A 12,470-nucleotide genomic window follows, 5' to 3' on the forward strand; every position below is an offset into this window, starting at 1 on the left:
AGTTATTTATTAATCCACTAATGGCAATACTTTAGCATACTTGTTATAAAGGAATATACATCTGTTTTCTGCCCTTCCCATTCCTTGTTATTAATTTGTTCATTCATCAAACACTGCTGAGTTCCTATTTTGTATCGGGTCATATCTTTCAAGCTAGGAAAGTAAAGACTAGGGCAGTGTTTTTAAACCTGGGCTGATCCTTGTATTTACCTGAGAATCTTAAAAAAAAAAAAAAATACAGACGACCTGGATCCACTCCCCAGAGGTTCTGATTTAATTATTCACAGCCTGAACATCAGCGATTTTTAAAAGCTCCCTAGGTGATTCTGAAGGGCAGCTAGGATTGAGAGCCACGAGAAGACAAGATCATAAATAACGTGGCCCAAAATTAAATGTCAAGGATTCCCTAAAAGATTCTGAGAGAGTACTCTGGGGGCACGTGGTTTTCGCCTGCACAGCACGGTCAGCCCCTTGGTCTCTACTCACCCTGGACACACTTTAGCCACAGCTCCGGTGAGAGATGTGTCACATCTGTCACAGACAGAGCAAAGGGAAGGTGACGGTATCGGTTACTTTTTCTCGGCCGCGCAATAACGACACCGCCTTTCTCTAAGTGCAAGGGCACCGTGGTATGGGAAATTTGGGGCTGACACAGACCACCCAAGCTCAGTGGTCGTAAATTTTTGAAAAGACAAGTCAGAGGCAAGACTGAATGCCTCTGATATTCTTATTGCTAGTTGAATCTCACTTCAAGGGGCATTACTGCAGTTCTACAGAAGGGGGGGTGGGGAAGTGAGGGTGCAGGGGGAAGGTAGGGAAGAGGAAGGGAGGAGAGAAAGCTTAGGACGTCCCTGTAGTCTGAGGGTCCTTCTGCCTCTGTGGTATGATGCGCGGTTAAAAGCAAGACACCGGTCTCTTGGTGCTCCCCTGGGACACTATGGCCGGGTCTCTGCTCTGCTCTGCCAGACGGAGGCCTGGCCTCCCCACGCCTCGGTGCACAGGCTTAAGACAAGAATTGGAGCATGTGAGGACTGTTGAGAATGAGCCCTTCCTCCCATTGCAAGTGTCTACTGACGGATGCTCCAGGGGATGCTTTATGCTGCGGGGTTAAGGTTCATTGCTTCTCCTCCTCTGCAGAAAATTCCCTTCTGGTGGTGGCGCGGTGGGAAAAGACAAGTGGAGAAAGCTTGGGGCCAGGAGCCCAGGTCCGGGAACGCGCCGTTTCCCCGTTGCTCCAGCAGGGGGAGCCTACGACAAGCGCGCGGTGCGAGGCAGCCCAGGGAGGATTATGTAACGCCGAGGGCGCACGCTCTGCCCGGTGACCGGCCAGCCGGCAGGTGCTGACGCAGGCTTGAGTCCGGGCTGAGAGGCACATCTGGGGCCCAAGTGACCCACTTCCCCTAAGGGGATACGGGCTCTCAGGACTCTTCATCCTTCCCGTGAAACCCCGGAAACGGCTCAGTAGTTCTTCTGGTTGACTTGCTGCTGTGCACAGCGGTCAGCTGCCTGGGAACTGGGTGACTCTAGCTCAGTGCTCCTGCTTGTTTTCCTCCAAAAGGGGCTGTCCTGATTTTTACATTTTTTAAGTAAATAATAGCAATTATAGGCACCCTTCCCTGAGCAGCCCCTATATGCCTTCGCTGAGCTACGCGCGCGATTGTGCATCGTGGATCTTTTTCTGCTCTGCGTTCTCTCCCCCATCCTGCAGCGAGGGGTCCTACCAGCCTTTGCAGCTGCGTGAATACAGCTCGTTCTAAAGGAGAGAGAGAGGGAGGGAGGAAAACAACCGCTTCCTGAATTTACTGGGCTTAGCAGACAGCTTGAGTTTAGAGAACGGACAGGGAACTGAGTATTGTTGGATTTTCTTCTTTTGAAATCAGTTGCATCTTGCGGCTGTTTCACTGTTTAATGGTTTGTGTGTGTGCGTTTCGCTTTCTTTTGTTTTCAGTTTCCCTCAACTGTGTTGGTGATCTCTTCTGATACCGTATTCTAAAGAAGATACTGGCTAAAGGAGAGGAAAGGTGCTATGCAGTTCTTTTGGGTAGGGTAATAGGGCTTTTTGGTTGTTTTACCCCTTTCCTTACTTAATTATCTATAAGGAAAATCATGAAAATATTTTTAAAGAAAAATAAGGAAGAGGGCAAAACCCATTTTATGACATTGAAGACATGTCATGTGTGGAAAATTTGGAAAGTATAGATCTGGAAAATAAGCAAAGATAAAATTCACCCATAATCTCTCGACCTAGAGATAATTGTTATTTAATTTAGTATATGAATTGAAGGCCTTCTGTTCTAACGTTATGAATGCTATGCTACAAAGTGTGTACGTACTGGTTTAAATTCTGTTGCTTTCCTTCTTTACTATATTGTGATAATTTTTTAATACCTGCATAGTATTCCTTATCATATGTCGTATAAATGTAGCATAATATATTCAGCTGGTACCATAAGATTGGACATTAAAGATAATTCCATTTTTTTTTTACAATGGTAAACATCATTGGGGTAATAGTCATTGTATACGTATGTATTTCCTTAGGAAAATTCCTAGCAGAGAAATTAAAGATCAACAGACATTTTAAGATACTCAGTGTGTGTTTGCAAAGGTCCTTCCAGACACATGATGCCAATTTGTCTTTTCACCAGTTCTAAGCAAACACTGATACAGTTCCTTTTTGTATGCTCTGCCAACTTTGTAAGTTAAAAGTGGTATTTTGTTGTTGTTCCAATTTGTATTCCTCTGTCGTTTTCTTTTGAATTTCTGACATTTTCTGTAAGGACCTTTCTAATGGGCAAAGATTCTGATGTAAGCAATAAAAGATAAGAATGTGTAGCAGCGGAAGAAACAGGGCCATGCGGTGGGAGGCTCTGGCATTTAAGACATCTGAGACGATGAAACAATGCCTCTTGCATAGACTGATGCTTTTATAGAGACTCGGGATCTTTACTGGGAAATATTCACAGCCAAGAAAATCAGAGAGGGACTGGGCATGGGGATCCAGGTTGGAACAATGCTTAATTTGGTTACTCAGGGTTTTTTTTTTAATGTTTATTTATTTTTGAGATAGAGAAAGAGCGGGAGAGGGGCAGAGGGAGAGAGAGAGAGAGTCCCAAGCAGGCTCCACACTGTCAGCGCAGAGCCCAATACAGGGCTCGAACTCACAACTGTGAGATCATGACCTAAGCCAAAATCAAGAGTCAGATGCTTAACAGACTGAGCCACCCAGGTGCCCCCCCGGTACTCGGTTTTAGTAACTAAAAGACCCACCATGGCCAGAAAGACTCACACAAGAATTCTGGTGATTTTTTCCCCCAAGGTGGCCTAACAAGGTGAGATTGTTTGCATAGGGGAAAGAGATGACCTTTTGGAAGTCTTTCTTCAACCAGGGACTCAAACTCCATACTGGTTTGTACACACAGGTGTGCACATCTGTCATCTTTCAGGGCGCAAGTGTGCATAGTTGGGAATTCATGTCTTTGCAGATATCATCCCTTCTTATTTTAAGTGAGTGTAAAAGAGACAGGAGCCTGTGCTAGGAAAGAGAGAGACAAGTGAGAGATAGCTTTGCTCTGGGGAAGGCAAGTCAGTGTACCCAGCCATCAATTTACTGAAAAACAACTTGCCAAATGCTCAATTTGCAGAACTTTGGGGACCCTTAAGTTTGTTTTATCTTAACCTGTGCTTTCTCTTGTCCCCTCTCAGAGGCTTTCTCAGGTTTTCTTAGAGAGGCAGGGTCAAGCTCGGAGCCACGGTCTAGGAGAGGCAGAGGTAGGGGAAGGAACTAAACGAAAATTTACAAACAAAGCTCTCAGTGAGTCGGGATATTGGTCATTCGTGAAGTTAATTTTAGTAAATTAGCTTTCAACAAATTGGCCCAGAGCCCTGTTTTGGCACCTTCTTCTAGAAATACCCCCTTTTCAGTCCTTCCTCATCCAAAGCTGTACTTTCACCTAGACCTTGAGATGGAGCAATTCAGTTATAACCCCAACACTCATTACTTACTTTGGGACATAAAACTTTAACTGTTAGCCGGCTAAAGGGCTTATGTGGAACCTTAGAGGACCTTTAATAATGTCAAATAATACATTCAAAACCCATGAGATGGTGATGACTTGAAAATAACTTCTGTGACCTACTCCAGTCTGCCCTCCAGCTCCATCTGTGGTCACAGGGCCTTCGAGAGCCCCACTGTTGGACAAGAGAGGCCCCTGTTCCGCCCGATGCGTGCCCTTTCCTGCAGCCTCTTTATCCTCCGATCGCTGCCCACTGAACAAAAACTAAAACGAAGTAACAATCCCTGTTGCTGCCACTTGCCTCTGCCCCTGGGGTGAGGTACTCGGTGTTTGACCCACGTCTGAACAGAGGCCGCCGAAAGCTTGGAGACTGGCAAGGAGTGCGGGTCCCTCATGGTGATCTGGCCTGTGGAAAGAGAGGGGTAAGCAAACATTTTGCACTGAGGTTAACTTCCTGCCACTTTTCTCACAAATTTGCCTAAAAGTACATCTCCTTTTCAGCCTGATTACATTTTTCAAAGCCCTCTTCTGTGATTGTAACCTTGGTAGATGCCAGCCTCTATGCAGGTTTTAGGTGATGGGGATGGTGGACAGGGTGAGCCCGAGATAAAAGCTGTCCCACCACACACAGGGTCATAGCAGACGTCGGGTGAGCTCACATTTGCAGCAGAGCATTCTCTGAATGGGAAATGCAACTTTTGTTATAGTTCGAGTCTACAGGTGGATAAAAATGTGCTTATAAAACTTACGATACAAGCTGTTACGCGCTATGGTAAGGTTCCAGAATGGTCATAAACTTGATAGGACACCAAGGATGCTGGCAGAGGTCACACAAAGAAGCAAAATTGTGAGTTAGGTGCTGAAATGATTAAGGAAGATGGGAGAGTGAACTGAAAGGCATTGTCAAGGGCACGTTGACGTAGGGCCTGAAATGTAAAAAAGGAGATATAATTGAGTAATGGATGTGTTGGAAATCTAGCAGGTGACTGTTGGAAGTCAACCCTTTAGAACTCTAGAGCTCAAGATAATTTATCTGCAGGGACAAATCAGATTTGGTCTCCATCAAGCATGGGAACATTAAATATGTAGCCTTTTAAAGACTCTTATTGTTGTATTCATAGATATAGGTAGATATTTGTGAATTAAGGCCGATCATAACATATCCGTGTTATTCTTTTTTAAAAATCCTCATTCTACCCAGAAGAAGGAACAGCTTCACACTTTACAAAAGGCAGTGTCACCTCTGATCTAGGAACCATTTTATTTCAAACACAACTTATTGCTACAATTTTGTCTATTGCTTGGTTCAGAAAAGGCCTTTCCATATCTCACTCACCACAGAGCAATCCAATTTTCTTGTAATATCCATCTGGTGTTTATAACCATCTCTTGAAAAGCAGGGGCTATTAGAATTATATCATAAATATCCCATATAAAATGGAGCCGAGATCCATGTCACTGACAATCAGGGGAAAAAGTGGCAGGGAGGAGAAGCTAATAGTATCACAGGGGCAGAATGGACTCCCTTATGGATCTCTCTGGAAGGCTGGCACTATATCCTTCCTGATCTGTCCTTGCAAGGCTAACTCTGAGGTCCTAGATGGCATTCACCTTTGGCCTGAGGCAGCAGGGCCCTGACCCACTGTGATGTAGACTATGGAGTTAACTTCTCTCTGTAATCATCAGAAGAGCTGGGCCGGTTATACTGTACCATTCCAGAACTCCAACCTCAATTATCACCCCATTTATTTGTTGACACTAGGAATTCTTTTTTTTTAAGAAAAATAAGTCTTTTCACTCTGGTTAGAAATACAGCTTTAAGAAACATGGTTGAGAATGGCGACATGTTGCTTTTAGCTCACACTTGGCTCTACAAGGTAGGTATCAGAACTTTGTCTAGGAGCAAGTTTCCATGCAGGAAATAGCTGGTCAGGAATGGTGGGCCATGGGCAGCTCCCAGCAGAGGGGGAGCAGAGGCAGGGGGTCCCAGACCCATCTGGGCACTCAGAACTGGGACCAGGGCCTGGTCTCCTTTATTCTCTATGGTCTATTTTCTAGCCCATTGCACTTTCTAAGAATTCAACATATGTATTAAAAGCCAAACTACTACAACTGTAAATATTTAGCATTAATACTTTGAGTCTTCAAGCTTTTAGTTTGTTGAAGGACTGTATCAGTTTGTTTCTTACAATCAAGTGTTTTTCTCTCAAGTCAGATAATAATGCTGCCCTTGGTGCATGCCGGCCCTCCAGCAAGAGTTATGGGTTATGTGTCGAAACAAGAAGGATCCTCTCATTATAGAATTATGGCATCATCAACTAGGAACGGAGGTTCAAGGTCACCTCACGCAGCCTTGAAGCTGATACAGGAATTCTCTTTGTCACATCCTTTACAATACCAGGGGCCCTCAAGCCTCTATCCAGGCATTCACCCCGCCTGGGGCTGTGCAGAACCTAGAGAAAAATCCCATTGTGCTGCCCAGTAGCTCCAATTGTAGGAAAGACTTTTTGTTATTTTGAGTCAAAATATGTCTCTGTAGAACTTTGGTTGATTGGTTCCCCTCCAGCAACCCAGAAAACAGTGCACTGCCTTTGACATCAGTGCCCTTTGACTGCAAGCCAACCACAAAATAGACCACTGGAGTAAGTTTCTGGAGTCCCAAATTGGCTCCTTAGCTCTGCGAAAGATCGAATGAATGACCTGTGCTTAAATTCAGCGAGTTTTTCCTTAAGGATTTCATTGTGTTTCCTTCTTGGTGAGTTTCTTTTTTTAAAGATCTGCATCCGTACGTTTCAAGTGGGAAAACTTTTTTTTTTTTTTTTTTTTTTTGGCAAATTGAATATTTTAGTTTTAACAGAGATACGGTTTAAGTATGACTTTTTACAATGCAAAATTTCAAACGTACAAAAATCAGTATAATGGGATAATGAGTGCTCCTTTTAGTCGACATCCAGCTGTAAAGATATCAGCTTGAGATTCATCTGATTTCACCTTTACCTTCACCCTCGTTCCCTCCTCCCTGGGTTTGTGTTGAAGCGAATCCCTGATACCATATCAAGTCATCCATAATGATTTAAAGCTTCTCTGAGACATAAGGGCTCTGACTTTGTAACAACCCCAATGCCATTATTCTCTCCCAAATTAAAAACAATTCCTAAGTATCTTAACTCTAAGGGCAGGGTTCATCTTTCTCCAACATGTACTCTCCCCGCCCGTCTCTCTCTGCTTGGATCAGGATGCAAATAAGGACCTGTCACTACAATTAGTTAAGTCTCTTTGACTCTATAGGTGCCCTCTGTCCATTTCATTTTTATTTTTTTCTTACAATTTATTTGTTAAGGAAACTAAGTTATATGTAATTAGTATACAATGGAGAGCTTTATGAATTTGTGCTGCTTTGCTGCTTTTTTTTTTCATTTTCACTAGTGTATCTTTGCAATAATGCCCTAGAAATGGAATTTCTGGATTAAAGGGTAAATGTATATGTTTTTTCAATATATTGTCAATTCTTACAGTATTGCAAAATATTGTCCCCATAGGTTTTGTATCACTTTGCCTTCTTGCCTCCGGGAAGGGCCACTAAACTGATGATGTTGGAGACTGCTAAGGCTCTAAAATTATGGAATAATTATTTTAATGAGACCTCCCATATTTCCACAGGTGTTCTTTTTTGCAGGCTAAACTTATTTTGGTCCTCACACACTTGATAAAAGATATCTTCTGTGTCTGCAGCCATTAATAAAATTCTAAACATGAATGGATTAAGAACCTTGACATATGTCAGGAGACTTCCAGGCTGACAGTGCTTGAGCATCATGAATTTATCCAAGTGCTCATCTCCCATGTCTCCATGCCACTATTATGAGATTGTGTCTAGTGGCAAAATTGTAATCCACTGGTTGTCGACGGCTTTCCTCTAAAGGACAATGTAGAGTACGAGTTAGAGTGACCTCTGAACTCAGGCTATTCGGGCTGTGTCTTGTCTCCATCCCTTCATAACCGTGTCTCATTGGATCAGTTATATAAACCTTAGTGCCTTGGTTTCACTGTTTGCAGGGTGAGGATTTTCACAGTACCTGTGCGATGATTATAAAAAAATACAACATGTAAAGTACTTCAAACAGCACCTGGCAAGTAGTCAATCTTCCCCAAGTGTTTGCTGTTAAATGAAAGCTACTAATCTGATAACGAGGTCCAAATAAATGAAGGTAATTTGGCAATAATTATTCTTTTTGAATGTGTCTTATCCCCTATAAATCACAATTTATTTCCCAAAGTGCTTTCAAAGTGACTTAGAATTTTCTTCAAGGGTTTTTCCTGGGATTTACACGCACTTGTGTCTAGTCCTTGAAGCCCGTCTATAGACTCTGGATATTTTATCAGTTAGGATTAGGTTCAGTTGCATAACACATTCACCATTAATAACATAATCTCATTCAAATAGATGTGTTTTATTTTTTACTGAAATAAGAGAATCCAGAGATAGACAAGTCAGTGGCAGACAGTCCGTGGAGCCATGAAGAATCCGTGTCTCAATTGTCACTTTCACTGTTCTCAGCTCATAACCTCCCTCTTTCGGACTCTGCCATGACCCAAGATGGCTTCATTACAGGATGACAGTTGCCAGAACAGCAGAGAGAAAAAAGAGCCACTCTTCCTGGCTCAGTGATCTTGGTCAACCCAGAACTCGCATTAACATCTGCTCTTGGATTTCCTTGGCCAGAATATTGTCACCAGCCATTGAAAACATTGCCCCAAATGAAATCAGTTTCATTACTTCTGTTTAGTTCACTTTAGTCCTGTTAGGAAAGAAGAAAAAGAGACTGACTCTTGGGGTGAGCAACTAGATGTCTCTGCCACGGTATTTTTGCATCTTTTGATGCCTCCCTCATTCTCCACGTGTCATCACATGTTATCAACAATGACGCTGGGATCTCATCAGTGACTTATTATAAGAACTTGTGTTAAAGTTTCTCCAAACCCTGGAATCAAGAAGGAAACCGTGGTGACTGTCACATTACAGTAGATGCTGGAGTTATAAAGATGAATAAAATAGGACCACGCATTAGTCCTTTTTGTAAACAGATCCCGTGTGGGTCTCTACAAATGGATTCTTCTTAGGACACCTGGGTGGCTCAGTTGGTTGAGCGTCCAACTTCAGCTCAGATCATGATCTCATGGTTTATGGGTTCGAGCCCTGCTTTGGGATCTGTGCTGACAGCTCAGAGCCTGGAGCCTGCTTCAGATTCTCTCTCTCTCTTTGTCTCTGCCTCTCCCTTGCTTCTGTTCTCTCTCTCTCAATAAATAAGTAAATAAACAAACAAAAAATTTTGAAAATAAAAATAGATTCTTCTTTATGCACTGACCTTTCCTTTTTAAAATCAAAAAAAATTTGGAGCACCTGGGTGGCTCAGTCGGTTAAGCATCGACTTCGGCTCAGGTCATGATCTGTCCATTCGTGAGTTCAAGCCCCGTGTCGGGCTTTGTGTTAGCTCGGAGCCTGGAGCCTGCTTCGGATTCTGTGTGTGTGTGTGTCTCTCTCTGCCCTTCCCCCACTCACACTCTGTCTCTCTCTCTCCCTCAAAAATAAATAAAACATCAAAAAAAATTTTTAAACAAAAACATTAAAAAAATTTTTTTTTTACATTTATTTATTTTTGACAGAGAGAGACAGAGTACAAGTGGGGGAGGGGCAGAGAAAGAATCCGAAGCAGGCTCCAGGCTCTGAGCTGTCAGCACAGGCCCCGACCCGGGGCTCAAACCCACGAACCGTGAGATCATGACCTGAGCCGAAGTCAGATGCTCAAGCGACTAAGCCAACCAGGCGCGTCTTAAAAACAAAAAATTTAAAGGTTTATTTATTTTTGAGACAGAGAGAGACAGAGCATGAACGGGGGAGGGCCAGAGAGAGAGGGAGACACAGAATCTGAAACAGGCTCCAGGCTCTGAGCTGTCACCACATGCGGGGCTTGAACTCATGAACCACATGATCATGACCTGAGCAGAAGTAGGACACTCAACCAACTGAGCCACCCAGGTGCCCCCGGCCCTTCCATTTCTGGCCTAAATACCTTCTAAAAGTAAACAGCGAGCCTTTCCTACTGTGCTAGTTCCTTAACTGCCTTATTATCAAGATCTTCCAAGATTGTATCACTACAATATTTTGGAAATCTCATTCCTTTTGAGTATTCTTTACTATTTAAAACTTCCAGTCATGGAAGTGTTCCTATTTTTTTTCTCTGATCACTTAAAAACCTGTGTATTTTCTCTGTATGTCCTCCAAGTTTATGATGAAAACTATGGTGATATAGTTACTTTCTCCCAACATTCTTTATGACTTCACTTCACCTCACATTTTTTTACCAGCTTCTCAGACTTCAGTCCATAATGGTAATTTTATTTTTCTTTTCTCTATCTTCTGAAATGTGAGCCTTGTGACAAAATACGTTAAGAACTGCTCAGAAGAACTGCAATCATTAGAATGATTCTTTCTTCCAATATTCAGATGATCAAATTTTAAAATTCAACATTGACGATGACTCAGTTACATTGTCTGCAAACACAGAAAGGGGAAAAACCACCACTGTGTTCATGGGGTAAAAAAAAAACATCAGGCCAAGTGATCATTATGTGATAATGTATTAATAATAGATGGTATAATGAACCAAAAATGAGCTTGGCAAAACTCCCAGGTACTTTTCATAAAATAATTTCCCTGATCTGCTTTGCCTTGGAAGAGCACAATACATTATCCCACATTTACTTGGGAGTGGAGAGACTGGCACAGATCCAAGGAGTGGAGCAGTGACTCTATGCTTGCCTCAAGACCTCTCCACAATCCTTGGCCTTTCCACCATTACAGTGTATGTATTTGTGGGAAGGAGCCTTAGACCCTGGCTGTGCTCCACAAACTGAACTCTCATATCTCTGAGCTCTTTCCAGCAAACATGCACAGGAGCTCCTCCGACAGCCGCAAAAGTTGAGCTTCTGGGAAGAGTGGGTGAGTTTCTGTTTTCCATTTGAAATGATGTAGCATCAAGGCCCATAGCAAACTGTACGAGAACTGGCCATGTATTTCCTGGCTACGTTATTCAGCAATACAGTCCTACATACCAGAGGATAAAGCTGACCTTCAGAGGTCCAAGGTTGGCACAAGGCACGGCGAATATATGGGAGAAACCACATAGTTACACAAGGGAAAGCTGGGGCTTGCTTCTCCAAATCCTGTATTCTACCACATGGCAGTGTTTGGCGCCTACATAGGTTGTACTGGTCATCTCAGTCATGCTAAGGAATTGTGGCCTATGCCCCGCAATCTTCAGGTATGAATCTATGGGTTAAATGAAATTACATGGAACAGGCCGTGGAGAGCACAGAACTATGGCTGGAGTTTCATGAATAATCCGGTCTGGACTTCAGAAACATGAACCTGCAACCCTCCTAGAAGAAATGAAGGCATTGGTGTCACGGGGCATTGCTGACATGTGCCAGAAAAGCTGCTCACAGCCCGTGGCACGAGAAGTGAAGTGGACGCGAAATGGTTGAGAAGTTCAAATCTTTAGCTGGTTTGCAGGATGTTATTGCCTGGCCACACGCATTGTGAATTTCATATTTCAAATCTGTTTCCATGAATGGAGTTTTGAATGGGGTTTCATTCACTTCCACACGCCCATTTAACCCACTGAGTGATTCTAAATTATGGGCAAATATAGTCACCAAAAAGGTAACTATGTAAGGAAGAAGAGAGCGAAGCTATCAGGAACCTCTTCAATTATCTGATTTATATAGCACCTCCGAGAAGTGTTGAGCAGAGGTTTGGTAGAAGAGTGGCGAAAGCCAACTTGCCCATCTTTCTCAGGATCGCAATGGCCAGAGCGCACATAGCTGTGAACTGCTGGATTGGAAAAGCCAATTAGCGTGTTAGTAGGTGAGGTTAGAGTAGACGTACATGATCGGGGCCCATAAACTAGCCAAGGAAGAGGCCAATACGCCAAATCATCTTTATGGGGTTTAAACTACAGAGTCCAAAAAACAAATGAATGCTTAAACATAGCATATTTGCCAAAATAATCGAGCTTTTATTACATTTCTCTGTGACTTTCTCTTGTATGTCTTTCTCTTCCCACTGACCAACATGGTATTTGTAGAAGTGTATTATACACAGTTTTCTGTGAACACTCAAACTGAATCTCCCAAAATGCATGTCTTCTGTGAAATCCAGGGAGCACCATCGGAAAGAAACCTCCTATCTCCTGCGCCACAGGGAGACCCATTTTCCCGCTCATGTTATGAAAGGGCTTTTTCTCTCATTTCTTTCTGCTTGAGGACAGTTGCCTCTAAAAGGCACTGTAGCCTATTGAAAAAGAGTTTGAATTTTCATTTTTTTGTGTGTGGATTTTTAAGAATAACATTATTTATTATTGTTTTGAAGAAGGCAATTGATACAAACAGATG

At 42.9% G+C, this 12,470-nt stretch overlaps 1 long non-coding RNA gene across 11 annotated transcripts in view; it reads right to left on the reverse strand.

Moving 5' to 3' along the window:
- Nucleotides 1-7,413: 7,413 nt before the first annotated feature.
- The window catches only part of LOC147581273 (uncharacterized), a 276,532-nt gene continuing 271,475 nt past the window's right edge, over nt 7,414-12,470 (reverse strand). For 7 of the 11 annotated variants that reach the window (XR_015251616.1, XR_015251615.1, XR_015251617.1 and 4 more), the window contains 2 exons: nt 10,365-10,569; nt 7,414-8,998 (listed from right to left, as the gene is read on the reverse strand). This is a non-coding gene — a long non-coding RNA (uncharacterized LOC147581273). The remainder of the gene's footprint in view (nt 8,999-10,364; nt 10,570-12,470) is intronic. The other 4 variants (XR_015251619.1, XR_015251620.1, XR_015251621.1 and 1 more) reach the window with 3 other exon arrangements.

This window comes from Puma concolor, chromosome B2 (genome assembly GCF_028749965.1).
Source record: "Puma concolor isolate L17-30 chromosome B2, mPumCon1.1.hap2, whole genome shotgun sequence".
In the NCBI taxonomy this organism is placed as follows: domain Eukaryota; kingdom Metazoa; phylum Chordata; class Mammalia; order Carnivora; family Felidae; genus Puma; species Puma concolor.